General features: G+C 50.3%; 1 protein-coding gene and 1 pseudogene across 2 annotated transcripts in view; one reads left to right on the forward strand and one right to left on the reverse strand.

The window, feature by feature from the left end:
• KSR1 (kinase suppressor of ras 1) overlaps positions 1-14,463 on the forward strand; it is a 172,045-nt gene that overhangs the window by 76,495 nt on the left and 81,087 nt on the right. The window lies entirely within an intron of this gene.
• On the reverse strand, positions 7,719-8,302 carry LOC105715145 (proteasome subunit beta type-5-like; annotated as a pseudogene).

A 14,463-nucleotide genomic window follows, 5' to 3' on the forward strand; every position in this document is an offset into this window, starting at 1 on the left:
GGATAACTGCATTGTCTCTGGCCACTGCTTGTTAGAGAGGGTGGTCTTGCCTTCTTTCTCCCTCCCAGAGCTGATGTCACCTGAACCCTGCTGCAGTTTCATTCCTGGGTTTCAAGTCTGATTTTTATGTCCCCTACATCCCATATCTCCTTCCTCTGACAAGACAAAATGGTCCCTTAGGAAAAGAGCTTTGAAGATTGTACAGTGGAGGTGGCTGTGGCTCACCAGTGACCTTCTCAGATCGCTTAGGAAAATCATGCGGATGTCCTTGTCAGGGCTTTCTTCCTAGAGAGGCATCTGAGAGGTCCCTGGGGTCACAGCTGGGAGTGACCCTGGGTGGGACTCAGTGTTTCAACGGTGCTTGGTTTTAATCTATGATTTTGAAATCATGCTTTCCTGGATGGGAGTGGGGGTGGGCAGTGGTTGTGAAGCTGGTGCCACAACATAGGATGGTGTGTGACCTTGGCCGTGTCCCTTTACCTCTGAGCCTTGGTTTGAAGTGAGGATCAAATGAGGTGCTGTCTTGCCAGAGCACTCTGTAAACTCTGCAGTGCTGTGACAGAGTGTGAGGTGCTGCGACCAAGTATCCACAAGGTACACAAACATCACGTTGGTGTGCTCCACAGAAAGAATGGACGGTCATGTCACTAGGGGTAATTCTGGTCTCATTGAAACTCAGCATGGTGGTTTGGTGTCAGAGGTGTTCCTTGGGCCTCTGGTACAAGTGGATTGTTAAAAGGGTGTGGGTGCTGGTCTGCCCTCATGCACAGAGCTTCGTTCCACAGCCCATTGCTCTCCTTGTTCCATGGGAAGCTTGCAGATACACTGACAGATGCACAATCGTGATCCTTCATCTGGACGCTTGCCTTCTGTACTCTTCCCCGTCCTGGTTTTTCTATCAGCTGTCAAAGGCACAGCTTTGACGTTAAGATTAAGATTGCAGTGAAGGAAGATGGGAAGAAATCTTTGCTGGGAGCTCGCAGCATGCCAGCTGCTGTGTCATATTTCATCTTCACGGTGATCATTTGAGGCTGATCTTTGCCCCTCATTTATAGTAGAGGAAGTAAAGGCTCAGACATTCAATTGCCCATGGGCCCTTAAGAGTCAGGGATGAGATTCGACCTTGGGTCTGTCTGACTCTGATGTCCATGGTCTTTCTGATTAAAATGAGCATTTTAATCAGATTTAATTAATTATTTATTTAATTAAAATAATTACATCTCCCTCTCTGTCTTGCCAGGAGCAGCACCTAGGCCCACTCTCGTTTAGGGGATGGTATGCTTCCTGCCCTGCATATGGAATGGAGATAGGTAGACAGAATCAGCATCCCCAGAGGGCTGGAGAGGGCCCTGAGGGGTCTGGCCATGATGGCAGATGCTGCCTCTCTCTGATTGCTTTCCGTCTGACCCACCTCCAGGACTGTGGGGAAGAGTTGGAGATGGTACTGTTGGAGCAGTGGCTTGTGCTGTTGGCAAGCACACGTTCCCCTCTGCCTGAGAGACAGGGCAGGCACAGCGCTGAAGTGAGAGACAGCTGGACTGGGGCTGCCTGTGGGCTGAGTGCCCTTTGAGGGTGGAATCTCCAGCCGAAGAGCCTCTACCCGAGAAGCACCAAGTCCTATAGTAAATCAAACAACAAACAGGGCTCTGCTTGGGCAGCTCATTTGCTGGAGAAACTCAGCGCTTCAGCTTCCTGCCAAAGGTAGGCTGGGGTGCCAGAAATTCCCTGGACAAGCAAGAAGGGAAGACATGTCTTTATAGTGAAAACACTAATAAAACAGCTCTAGAGTCTTCTCCTTCCTTTCCACCCACAGTGCCACTAACTAAATTACCTTTTGTCTCATCATTTGCTGAATTGTGGTGCTTCTTAATTGATTTTCCTGTCTCTGGTTTTTCCACACCCACTTCAATCTGTTCCCCGTATGGTTTCCAGAATGATGATTGTTCAGAAATGCAAATCTGATCACGTTTTTTCCTTCTCTTCCCTCCCCACGCCTGCAAAATTGAGTGCAGATGCCTGAGTGTGGCATCCCAGGATCTTCGGGAACTTTCTAGGACCTGCATGAACTGGTCCTGGTCCCTGACTGAAACAAAAAAAGTGGCACCAGCCGTTGGTCTGGAGGGTCTGAAAATGGCCTGCTCATGCACCTGGTGCCTGGGTGGGGAACATTCCATCAGGGGCAGGCCCAGGGCCACTTGTTATGGTCTCTCTGTCACAGTAGTGAGAGCTCTAGGAGACTCTGTACTCTGTTGGACAAAGTAGCCACAGACCAACTCAGGTTCAAGGGGAGAGGAAATAGACTTCTAGATTGGAGGAGTGTCACGTACTTTATGACCATTTTCAATCTTCTGTGGTGGTCTACATTCGTATGGTAGACTCAGATGATCCTGTGACTGCCCAATGGGGAAGGAGACCCCTCACCACCCACTGCTAGGAGCAGGGGCTCCCCAACTTATTCTTTTCCTCTAGCAAATGCAGGATCCTACATTGCCCACTTCACCCCCACCCTCACCTTGTGCACTCCGGGAAACTGAGTCTTCATGTGTCTTCCTAAGTACAGGGGTGCAGCTGGGGGTTGTATTCCCAAATACTCAGGATCAACTGTATCAGGGTAAAACAACAAGGATTCCATATCTCTAGCTTGTGGCAAATGTCCATCTGTACTGCAGGTCCTATGTAATGGACTTGAAGGTACTCTAAGGTACTGCATGTGGTTTTCAGTATGCTGGGGTCCTTTTTCAAGAATTTATAACTCTTGTCAGCCTCAGTTTCCTCATCTGTAAAATGAGGCTAAAAATAATACCTGACCAGGCGCAGTGGCTCACACCTGTTAATCCCAGGACTTTGGGAGGCCGAGATGGGCCTGAGGTTGGGAGTTTGAGACTAGCCTGGCCATCATGGTGAAACCCCCATCTCTACTAAAAATACAAAAAATTTGCCGAGTGCAGTGGCAGGCATCTGTAATCCCAGCTACTCGGGAGGCTGAGGAAGAAGAATTTCTTGAACCCAGAAGGCAGAGGTTGCAGTGAGCCGAGATTGGGCCACTGCACTTCAGCCTGGGCAACAAGAGTGAAACTTTGTCTCAAAATAAATAAATAAATAAATAAATAAATAAATAAATAAATAAATAAATAAATAAATGTACGTATCAGAGGATTCATGTAGGTATTAGGTGAGATAATGTGGAATGTATAGTATGATGCCTAGTACACAGGAATGCCCAGTTAAAAAGAATATGTCCAGTTGTGGTTTAAACAGCCCTGGAATACAAAAGTTGACTCAACGTGGATCAAAAACCTAAACAAAAACCTAAAACAATAAAACTTCTAGAACCCAGGAGAACATCTTTGTGAATGTGGGCTTGACAGGTATCTCCTAGATAAGAAACATACACACACACACACACACACACACACACACACACACACACACACACACACAAAGATTGATAAATTGCACTTCACAAAAATTAGCTGCTCTTTGAGATTTATGGACTTTTAGAAGAATGCTTTTGGCTGGCATGTGGTCCCAAGAAGAATGAGGGGTACCTTCTTTTTCCTGTTGTAGGTTTTCTGGAAGCCAGCAGGAAGCCTCAGCCTTAGAAACATTAGCCGTAGAAGGAGATTTGGAATAGTGTGGACTTAATAGAACTACTTTTGGTTCCAAGTAACAGAAAATGTGACTGGAATAGGCCATCATGTTTCTCCTATAATGAGCCTGGAGTTGGGAGGCACACATGCTGGTTTTGCAGCTGAACAGGGATGCTTTCTCTGGTTTTCCAGGCAGCTCTTGCTGTCCTCATGGTCGCAAGATGGCTGCTGTAGCTTGTCCACCTTCAAAACGGGCAGGGAGTAGTGGGCAGACCCAAGATCTGTCCCATGCTTTCCCAGCAGGTCCCCTAGCAGGCAAGTCCTCATGCCTCATTGGCCAAAACTGTCACAGCTTCAAGGGAAGCTGAAAGTGGGGACTGAATCATCATGGTGGCCATGTGGGGACCCCATCCCAGATCAATTACATCATACTTGCTGAGGCTGAGGCTGAGGCTCGTGGGCTGTGATGTGAAGACCAGGCTGCAGACCACTGAGTCAGACCAGTTCATCACCAGGCACAGTACTGTCCTGAACAAAACTGGGTCCTGTGAGCACGGGAGAAGCTGGGAGCTGATATTAGGTGGAGATGAGCGTGGTGCTCCACAGCGGGTGGCAGTTCAGGCACCCCTCGTCCTTCCGGGGGAGTTCACACTGCATTGATGAGTGTCTGGTGTCCGAGGCACTCATCTGCCCTTGCCCCTGGCCCCTGCCCAGCCCTTCGTCCTTTTCTGTGATGGCCTGAGTTGCTAAGCCAACATTCACGTCCCTGGAAAGGAAGCCCTTTATCTGTCTAGCATCGGGCATAGTCTCCTACTCGCAGCTGATCCACAAAGGTCAGCGTTTAAGGTGCCTTGCCTTCCCCATCCCTCCCTTCCAGTGGCTTCCTGAGGAACAACCCTTAAGGATAGTTAAGGAGGTTGGCCCATTGGCAGAAATCTACCTTTGCCATTAGGTGCAGCCTCTGCCTTTTTCCATAGGCCCTGCTTGGTAATTCACACCCAGGTCCCTTTCAGTGTGCAATGTCAGGAAGACTGCAGGATTACTTGTTGTGATTGAGGGGTTGAGTTAAGGGGTAAACTCCTGGCTGTGCCCTGTGGGCCTGGTGACCTTCAGACAAACACGTGGAATGTGTGTTTGAACTGGACCACAGGCTGTGTTGATAAAAGATCTGGTCTGTGAGCAACCCCACACCTGTGGCTCCTGACACCTGGTCCAGCACTCCCCTCAGTCTCGCAGCAGAAGCACCAAGCAGCGGGGCTGCTGTGTCACGGACGCTCAGACTGGGACACACCTGCTGTCTGCTGCTTTGCCTTTCCTAGCCCTTGGTCATGTGTCTGCGAAGACACATCTGTTCCCCCGATTTGTGTGGGTTCCTGAAAATTATGGACTCTGCCACTTACGGCCGTGTCCTGAGAGCCCAGCTGTGCCTGGCATTGGGAGGAGGTTTGGTTGTTGAATGACTGGCTGATGGACAGAAGTTCTTTGTTGCCCTTATGCAATTGCTTCAGCCCAGGAGAGTTAGGGGGTAAAGTGGGTGTCTTTCTTTCTTATGGTTTAGTCCTGTTGGTCCCCACCGCCTCTAAAGGACTGCTGGTACTAAGAGCACATGAGGTATTGGGGGGTTGTTGTATCGAATTGAAGCAGGAAGGAAAACTTGAAAGGCAGATCAAGACAGATCATTTACTGACTTTTCAAAGAATTGCTTTCTGAAGAGCAGTGTTTTGACCCACCGTGGCTTTGCAGGTGGGAGCTGTATTAGGCTATTAGGTCAGCGAAATGCCTTCCTCTTAAGTTCTGCTGCATCTCACAACCTCTGTGGCGCATGAGATGGCCTAGCAGGTGTTGCTGAGAAAACTCAGGCCCTTGGCCATTCACCCTGGCCCAGCTCAAGCTCTGCATTTCCCAGAAAGCGTCATGGGTGCTTTTAACCCACATTTGACCACAGAGTCTCTTCTTCCCTGACTGCTCATTCTTAGTACTGGAGCAGTGGGAACAGGTGATTTATCTAAGGAGGGTGCTTAGTTGCGTGGAGGAGCTGACTCATCAGTGCTTTCATACAGGGTCTCCTGCACCCACTGCTGAGCCAGCCACAGGCAGGCAGTCATACTCAGACCAGTGAGTTCGCTTTGTCTCAGGCTGGGGTTGAACCTCCCGTCTACAGCTTGTTGTCGGGTCCTCAGATTTTGCATTCCCAGTGGAGCTGAGGGAAGGGCAGGAGGCCCTGAGTTCCCAGCTGTGGCCATTCTCACCCCTGGCCTCCTTGGGAACATCTCCACTTGTGGTCTGGGTTAGACTTGTTTGTTTGTGTTTGAAGTTCCCCGACTCCGAGTTTGACGTCAAGGCAGGATTGCTGGTGGGAGGCTTGGCGGGGAGGTTGTCTCTGCACGAATGAAGCCTGGCAGCTTCCCCAGGAGACTGAGGGTGTGGGCTGGGCCAAGCGACGACTGGCTGTTGCAAACACTCAGCCCGAGGATTGAGGTCACTTGTACTTTCTTCTCTCCTTGCCCCACTTTCCCTGTGTGCCTCTCCTGCTCTGCCCCTTGCCCATAAATGTCAGCCCCCCCGGTGCCCTTGAGGGCTGGGCTGTGCTGGGAGCCAAGGGTTGCCTCTGGTGCCCTCAGAGCTGGGTGCTGTGGTGGCTCTGTGCCTGTGCATGGAAGTGTCAGCTGTATCACAACCTCCAGAGGCCTCCTTACATTCTCAGAAATCATTTTGCAACAAGTTGGCCATGGCAGCCAGGCTAGACTGCTTAGCTGGCTGGGTTGGCAGGAAGTCCCCAGAAACATACTCCAGCTTTGGGGAGGAGGTGGAAGATGTAAGGGGAGCATCCCCAAGGCATGGACAGAGCGGGCCAATGGTGGAGAAGGAGCAGCAGCTTCAGGGACCACTGGAGGGAAGGCTGGAGTAAGTCGCCAGGGCTCCGGTGGTGTCCTGAAGTTCGGGATGGCGTAGTCAGGGACTTGGCAGGAGCAAGTACTGCTGTGGGCGCCCACGTGAGAGTCTGGTGCTGCCTACTGAGGAGGAGGGAGTCAAGGTCTTATGGGTGCTAGTGAGCTGGAAGCTGGCCCACAACTGCTCCTGCCATCGGAGGACTAAATAAAACGAAAGGCAATGATGGACGAGTGGAGTGGCTGTCCAGCTGCTTCATGTCACTCAGTAAAGCGTGCTAGGACCTTCTTAAAAGGGATGGCCTCAGGTTATAGGCAGGATGGTGGCTACTTTTAATGAAGTTAGTGCTGGCTTAGAGCCAGGGGTGGGGTACAGCCCAGAGGGTAGATTATTTCAAGTCAGGACAAGAGGTGGTGGCCCAGTTGGGTAGCTGGATACATTTAGAGGGTGTGGGCAAGCCTGTGGCTCTTATTCACAGGCTTCAGTGCCTGGAACAGTCTAGGCATGGTTGGATTTTGGGCTTTGTATCGCAAAAGAGGTAGACCCTGCCCACTGCCATCCTGCTTGTACCAGTCAAGACAGCTTAGGGTGTGGGTTGCAGGAGTCATTTTGAGAGGTGATATGGGACATAGAGAGCATTAGATTGAGGCTGGAATCCCTTCTTTAGCCACATGCTTCCAGGAAGTTACAAAGGCTGGTGCCTCGGTTTCCTCACTGTAAGATGGGAATGATGAAATACACCTTTAATTCTTGTGGGTTTCACATGCGTGGTTTCATGATTTGTGAGTGACCGTAAAGGATAAGCAGTGACTTGTCATTGGACTGAGGCTGGATTCCATGGCAGGCATGCAGGTGGACGTCCCTGAGCCAGCGAGTGAGCCCAGCGGCTGCTTAGCACCCACATCCCAACATAGCTTTGTTTTTCTTTACTCCATGTTGAGTGTACAGTATATCCCATCAGAAGTTTGGAAGCATCTGTAGTGTTTTCAGTTATACATGACTGTATTTTTTTTAATTAGTGAGTAGCATAATGTTAACATCCAAGAAAGTACAACCAATAGTCACCTCTGCAGCAGCTTATTAATGACTGGTAACACATAGAGGTCAGTGTGCCAGGGCTTAAAAGTATTGATACAATGAAGACCCTTCCATTATAAACAGGATGGAGGATGGGTCACTGTATCTGTATTACCAGTGACAGTCACCCCAAGAAACACAAGCAGCCACATCCACCCTCTTTCAGGGGGTAGAGCCACTACACTTTTCATGTAGGTATATTGTCACTGGAGACTCGAATTCAGCCATCCTCCTGCATGGCATAGAGGTTGACTGCATCTCCTGATAGGCATCTCTGTAGGTGGCTTGGTAGATGGCTCGACGGGTCAAATCAAAGACCTGTTCCACTTCCAGGTCATAGGAATAGCCCCGATTCGTGACCCCATATGCATACACAGAGCCAGAACCTACAGAGAAGGTGGCCTCTGAGATCTGGTTCCTTTCACTGTCCACGTAGTAGAGGCCAGGGCCTCTCTTATCCTAGCCACAGATCATGGTACCCATGGAAGCCCCGTGCCTTTGTACTGATAACACCATGTCGGCAAGCAGCTGGAGGCAGCTGCTACAGAGATGCGTTCCTTATGGCGAAGCTCATAGATTGGACACTGCCAAGACAACAGCCATTCCCAGAAGCTGCAGTCCACTGCGCCCCCAGCCATGGTACCCAGCAGGTATGGGTTGATCTCTATAACCTTCTTCGCCATCTGGGAGGCAATGTAAGCAGCTGCTGTAGCCCTGGTGTTGGCCGCAGCTGTGACTCCATGGCAGAACTTAAGTTCTAAAGGATGTAGCTGCCATCTTGGCTTTGGTCATGCACGTAGTCTTGGATCAGAGTAACTTCAGTTTCACAGGAAGTGACTGGAAACGTCCACGTCGCGTGAGGGAAGTGAGGTGGGCCATCTTTGAGAGACATGACTGTATCTTGTGGAATGATGTGTGTTAGGGACGTTGCCAGCTTTGGGGCTGTGTGAAGATGGGGATGCCAGTCACCCTTGTGCTATCAGGGATCTACTCTAATTCGTAGCCTCTGGAATTTTCACTGACAGTCTAGGCAGAGGAGGTGATGAGGTACCACACAATGGAAGACATTGTTAATACTACGAGCTTGACAAATGAGTATTGACATGATTCTGTAACTAAGGGAGCCTGCTACTATAACCTGGGAAACTGATGCACATTTCAGCCTGTGCCTTGGATTCGTTTGTTCATTTATATGTTAACATCTGTCACAACAGACTTAACTTCCTGCCCTGCTTCTGAGACATGAAGACCTGGGCCGCTGAGTGGGTCCTGTGCAGCCAATGACCGAGTCAGAGTTAGGGTGACAACCTCTAACAGGTTTGGCGTCTGGCTGCTTACATAGCCAAGATCATGGGTTTGAGAGTTGTCCACAGAAGAGACTTTCCCATCTCAGGCCCTGCAATTTTAGGGTGGAGCTGATTTTGTTTGCAAAGTCAGTCGTCTGGAAAGAGGTGTTTTTTGCAGAGGTGCAAAAAAGCCTGGGTGGGGTATAATCCAAACAGCACCTGCCAAAAGTCTTCATGCTCCTCCTCACCTAGGTCATTGTGCAGGCTGAGCAGGAGTAACACTAACAGGATTCTATTTCATGAGCACTTTATATGTTCTGGACTCTGGACTAAACACTTTGCATACATGAGTCTGCAGCGAATTCTCAGCAGTGCTGTGGGGCATGTATTATAATATTTTTTCTGCTTTACAGAGGAGGAGACTAAGATGACGTGATCTGGATCCTGCCACACAGCTGATGTGTGATGGTGTGAGGGGTGGAGCCTCCTGGCTGCCACACCCAAGCTTCTCACTGAGGGGATGGGACCACTAACTAATGGTAGGCATGGCCTCTGACCAGTCAGAACAGGTGCTGGTGGTAAACAGGGGGCATGGGTCGTCTGCCTGTCACTGCTGCATTGCCTAGTCAGTTCAGCATAATGGCTGGCCTGCCCCTGTCCAGCCACCCTCTGGAAGCCTGTGGGAGCTTTCTACCTAGACTATCATTTTAGCTGGTGCTAAATGGTCTGACTTTTAGAGGCAGGGCAGCTACTCCTCCAGCTCCACTGTGGCAGCCTCGAAGGGATAGTTGGTTCTGTGGCCACAGAGGAGCCCAGCCTCCCAAATCAGACTGGCCCATGGGTGGGTTACCTGGGACACCCATGACGCACCATGGAGGGTGGACCCAGGACCCAAGGGCACCAGGTATCGGGAGGCAGGTTGAGGCTTAGTGTAAAGGAAGGATGACAAAGAAAGGACCTGCAGGGCGGGGGTGTGAGGTCTCCATGGTCCTGGGGATCCCCGCAGTTCTGGGGCTGTGTCCTTTTCCTGCAGAAGTCTCTTTCTTCAGTGGCATATGCTTCTCCTTGGCACCGTATCTGCTCAGCCAGGCCCACGCTCTCCAAGGATGTCTGACAAGCCTCGCTACCACCCAAGTGATACTCGTGGAGCCTCGATTTGGGAGGCCTGTGCCAGAGTCATACCAGAGCAGCTGAGGTGGCAGATGACACTGAGGCCAATCAGGATGCCAGGTTAGAGGTGCGGATGTTCCTCTGGGCAAGTGGAACCGGTGTCATTCACATCCTCTGGTGCTGGGGTTGGAGGTGAGCACTCAAAGGAGGGCTGGATTGGGTTCCCTGGCGTCAGCTGGGTAGGTACAGGTCTTGGCCCTCTTGCCTTTAGAAGAAATGTACCTGATTCGTGGGTCCCTCCAGCGTTGTCCTGAAGTCAGCACCAGATTTCAGGGTCTTCCTTAGTACCATCTCTGACATGGTCAGATTCCCATCCATGTCTTCCCTATTGCCCAGGGAAGTAATAAGACAGCACCTGAGGGCTTTGCCTGAGAAGACCACCACCCGCGTCCGCTGCCACTGTAAAAGTGTTTTCTGTGTTCTGCACATTTTGCTGAACATTTTACATTCATATTTTCCTCATGTAAGTCTTCACAACAGCCTTTTGAGGTAGATCAACCCTATTTTACAGTTAGGGAATGTGAGGCTCACAGGCTAGATCCCATGGCTGTGTTCACCCGAGGGCGTGGTGTTGAGGGACTTTAGGGCTAGGGAGGTGCTTCATGGAGCCACAGTGACTCGGGTATGGTTGGAATAACCAGTGGTGGAATCGCAGGACCCGTTGTTTGTTTTTTGCCTGTTTCAGGCACTTTGTGTATGGCAGCTCACTTGGCCTCAACCTCCATAAAATGCTACTCTTTTTGTAGGTGGTGAGACTGAAGCTGAGCCATGGGGGATTTCCCCAAGATCTTTGATCTTAGATGTCAGAGCTGGGACCAGAGCTGAGCTCCTTCAGCTCCAGATGCTTAGTGAGCGCCTGCTGTGTAGCGTCTGGTGGTACCCGCCAGCCGTTTGTGGCTGACCTGATACTCTTCTCTTTCTGTAAGTCAGGCTCTGGTCAGGGCTGGGGTGGGCCTACAGTACATTCTTTAAGCAAAAGAGTACTGGGGCATGGGAGATGCTGGTTCCAGCCCAGGGCCTCCCCCGTGGCCAGAGGCCTAATGATTCTTTCCCTCTTGGTGCTGGTCCCATCCTTGAAAGCCCAGGTGCTTGTCTATTCCGGAAAATTTATATCTTGCGGTTTTGTGGTTAAGAGAAAATGACGCTACCCATGAAAGATCCCCGTGTAGGCCCCCAGGGCAGGGCTGGCAGGCCCCACTGTGGTTTGTCTGGGAAAGTAGCCCCTTGGTGCTTCTGTGACTGCCACCAACTTTCCAAGAAGTGAGAGCAGCCTGATTTCACTCTGATGGGGAGTGGCTGCATTCAGGACACCTCCATCCTTGGTGAATGAGAGAAACTTTGCTCCATCAGCAGGACCCAAATCTGCAGAGGTTGTTTCCGGACATGCTCTGGGAGATAGCAAGTGGCAGGACACCAGACCTGCCAGTGGATGGGTCGTGATGCCCTGTGTGTCTTCCCTTTTCCTTGTCTCAGGCACACCCAGCTGGGTTTACAGGTTATCTGGGTGCAGAGAAGAATCACTTCAAGTTCTGCTCAATCCTACCCATGGGCCTGCTTTGGACTGTCTAGCGGGGATCTCTACTGGCCTTTAACAAAAGAAACCAGTTGCTTCTCTTCTAGGGAAGCTGCCCTGGCTTTTGAGACGTTCAGACCGCTGTCTCATCATTTGCCCAGCTGGCGTTTCTTTTTCACTGCCATTTGATAAACTTTGTGTGCCTGTCTGGCACAATGTATTGTGTTTGTGTGTTCATCCAGTCACCAAAGGTTTTAAAATAGCAAACCAGGTGGAGTGTGGTGGCTCACGCCTGTAATCCCAGCACTTTGGGAAGCTGACACAAGAGGATCACTTGAGCCTAGGAGTTAGAGAGCAGCCTGGGCAACGTGGCAAGACCATCACTATTAAAAAAAAAAACAAAAACAAAACCCATGTGTTGGATGCTGTGCCGGTTCCTGAGGTCTCATGGTGACCAAGAACAACACCTGGACCCCAACCTCCCAGAGTTTCCAGCCTGAAGAGGGAAGCGGACAAGTGTGAAAAATCAGAACTGCAATATGTGATCTGGGCAGGGGCTGGAAGGCTTGGGGAAGGCTTCCTGGAGGAAGGGGTGTCTGAGCTGATCCTTGTAGGCGGAGAGTCACTGGGAAGAGCTTGCTTAGCAGGGGACCCGGTGCCTCAAAGCTCAAAAGGGCAGGCAGGTTGTGGGGAAGCTGAACTGGGGAAGGCGCAAATGCGGCTCAGGCGAAGGCCAGGTGGGCTCATCTCCATGCTGGCCTGTGGTGGCCAGAGTCTTGTGCAAATGGGATATGTTAGGAATCACACCCAGAGTCAGCGCCCTCAAAGGCAGTGTGCCAGTGGCGGATGGACTGTAGTGCCAGCAGCCCGACCTCTCCAGTTAATGTGGAAAAGAGTGGTTTTGAGTTTGCACAGCTGTTTGATTTATAGTCTTCTCTCTGGTCAGCCCTTTGAAGCAGTGGTTTCAGAGCCACATGGAATGGAGGGAGAGTGGCTATGAGACACAGGGGGATAAGGACCACACGTTTTCTTCTTCTGGCATTTCTGAGCATATGTTACGTGCCAGGTGGTGTAGTAGGCCACTGGGGACATGAGGGAGATACGATCCCTGCCCTGATGTATAATTACAGGGAGATCTAACCTAGTCTTTTTGAGGGTCTCCGTGCTGCAGTTGAATATGAGCTAGGTATCATCATTCCTGTTTACAGGTGGGTGAACTGAGGCTCAGAAACAGAACTAGGGCTGTGCAACCTAGTATATGGTGGATTTGAACCCAGATGTGTTCAACTCAGAAGCCTGGGGGCTCATGTCTATTGAGGGAGACCGAGGCAGAAGCTGTTAACTGTAGTATGAGGCCCTCCATGATCGGGGCTCTGAAAGAGTCACATACGACATACTAGGAAGGGGAGGGGGGACTCTGACTCGGCCTGAGTAGGACACTCCAGCAGGTATTGGAGGAATAGCTGCTAGGTGAGTGTGTGCCTGGCAGGCAGGAGCCATGGAACAGAGCTGGGGGCTGGGGGAGGTTGGGGCCCTGGTTTTGGAATTTGCCTCTGGTCTCGATGGGTGGGATGGATCAGAGCGTGGTGAGCCAGGGTAGGTTATGAGTGCTTCTACTTAGACCTGTAGGATAAAAGCTCACTCGAGTCTACGCGTTGTGAGCTTCATTCCCTGAAGGTGCTCCCAGGGTCTTAGGTTCCTAATAGGACAGCAAGTAGACTCAGACTCCTGAGCCTCAGAAGTGTGTTTGATTAGCAGTCTGCTCTGGGCGCCTGAAGGGTATGGGGCGCAGGAGTGTTGCAGGGTCAGCCTCTGTGTATGTGGTTTCACCAGACATCAGAACTGTACAGTTGAGAGTGTGGGATTATTTTGATTCTGACTCAGTGCTCTCACTCCAGCAGTTGTCTGCACTTGCCACTGAGCCCCTGGCACCCTGAAGGGATGAGGGGCCATGGGAGAGAGGTCGGTAACCCCGAGGGGGTTGAATCTGGGTCTGTCAGGTTGTTGGTGAGCCTGGGGCCAAACTACTTTCTGGGGGAAATTGCAGAAAGGCTGATGTGGCAGCAGTGGGTGGTTTCGTTATCATGGGCCTCGTGCTCACATCTCTCTAGCCACAGAAGTTCTTACCCTGAGGTCTGTGGATAGAATTCAGGGGGGCCATCCATGAACTTAGATGGGGAAAAAATTGCACTTTTATTTTCATTAACCTTAACTGGAGTTTAGCATGTCTTCCACTTGGTTGTAGGCAATGCAGCACAGTTATCTTAGCAAACACCTGCACCTCGGTCACTAGTAGGAATCACAGCTGTTTTTACCATTACATCACAGTTGTAGAGCTATCTGAAAAAGCAGTTTACACTTGTCACAACTTTAAAGTTATGGCAGTTATTAGACACACTGTTGGATATTTAATACTTTAATAAAGAAGCTTTTATTACGCTATCACAGTTTTTTTTTTTTTTTTTTTTTTTTTTTGAGACAGAGTCTCTAGTCACCCAGGCTGGAGTGCAATGGCATGATCTTGGCTCACTGCAACCTCCACCTCCCAGGTTCAAGTGATACTCCTGCCTCAGCTTCCCAAATAGCTGGGATTACAGGTGTGCACCACCATGCCCAGCGAATTTTTGTATTTTTAGTAGAGACGGCATTTCACCATGTTGGCCGGGTTGGTCTTAAACTCCTGACCTCAAGTAATCCACCTGCCTTGACCTCCCAAAGTACTGGGATTACAGGCGTGAGCCATCATACCTGGCTGTCTATCACAGTTTTAAGTAATTTGTTAAATGTGTTTAACTACAATTGATTTCCTTTGTAATTCTAAGTGTGTAGTTTTATACATTTAAAAGCATTGTTCTGTCCAGTCGTGATAGCTCCCACCTGTAATCCCAGGACTTTGGGAGGCTGAGGTGGGAGGATTGCTTGAGCTAAGGAGTTCAAG

The sequence above is a fragment of the Aotus nancymaae genome, unplaced genomic scaffold (assembly GCF_030222135.1).
Source record: "Aotus nancymaae isolate 86718 unplaced genomic scaffold, 86718_ANA_hifiasm-v0.15.2.pri h1tg000072l, whole genome shotgun sequence".
NCBI classification, from domain to species: Eukaryota; Metazoa; Chordata; class Mammalia; order Primates; family Aotidae; genus Aotus; species Aotus nancymaae.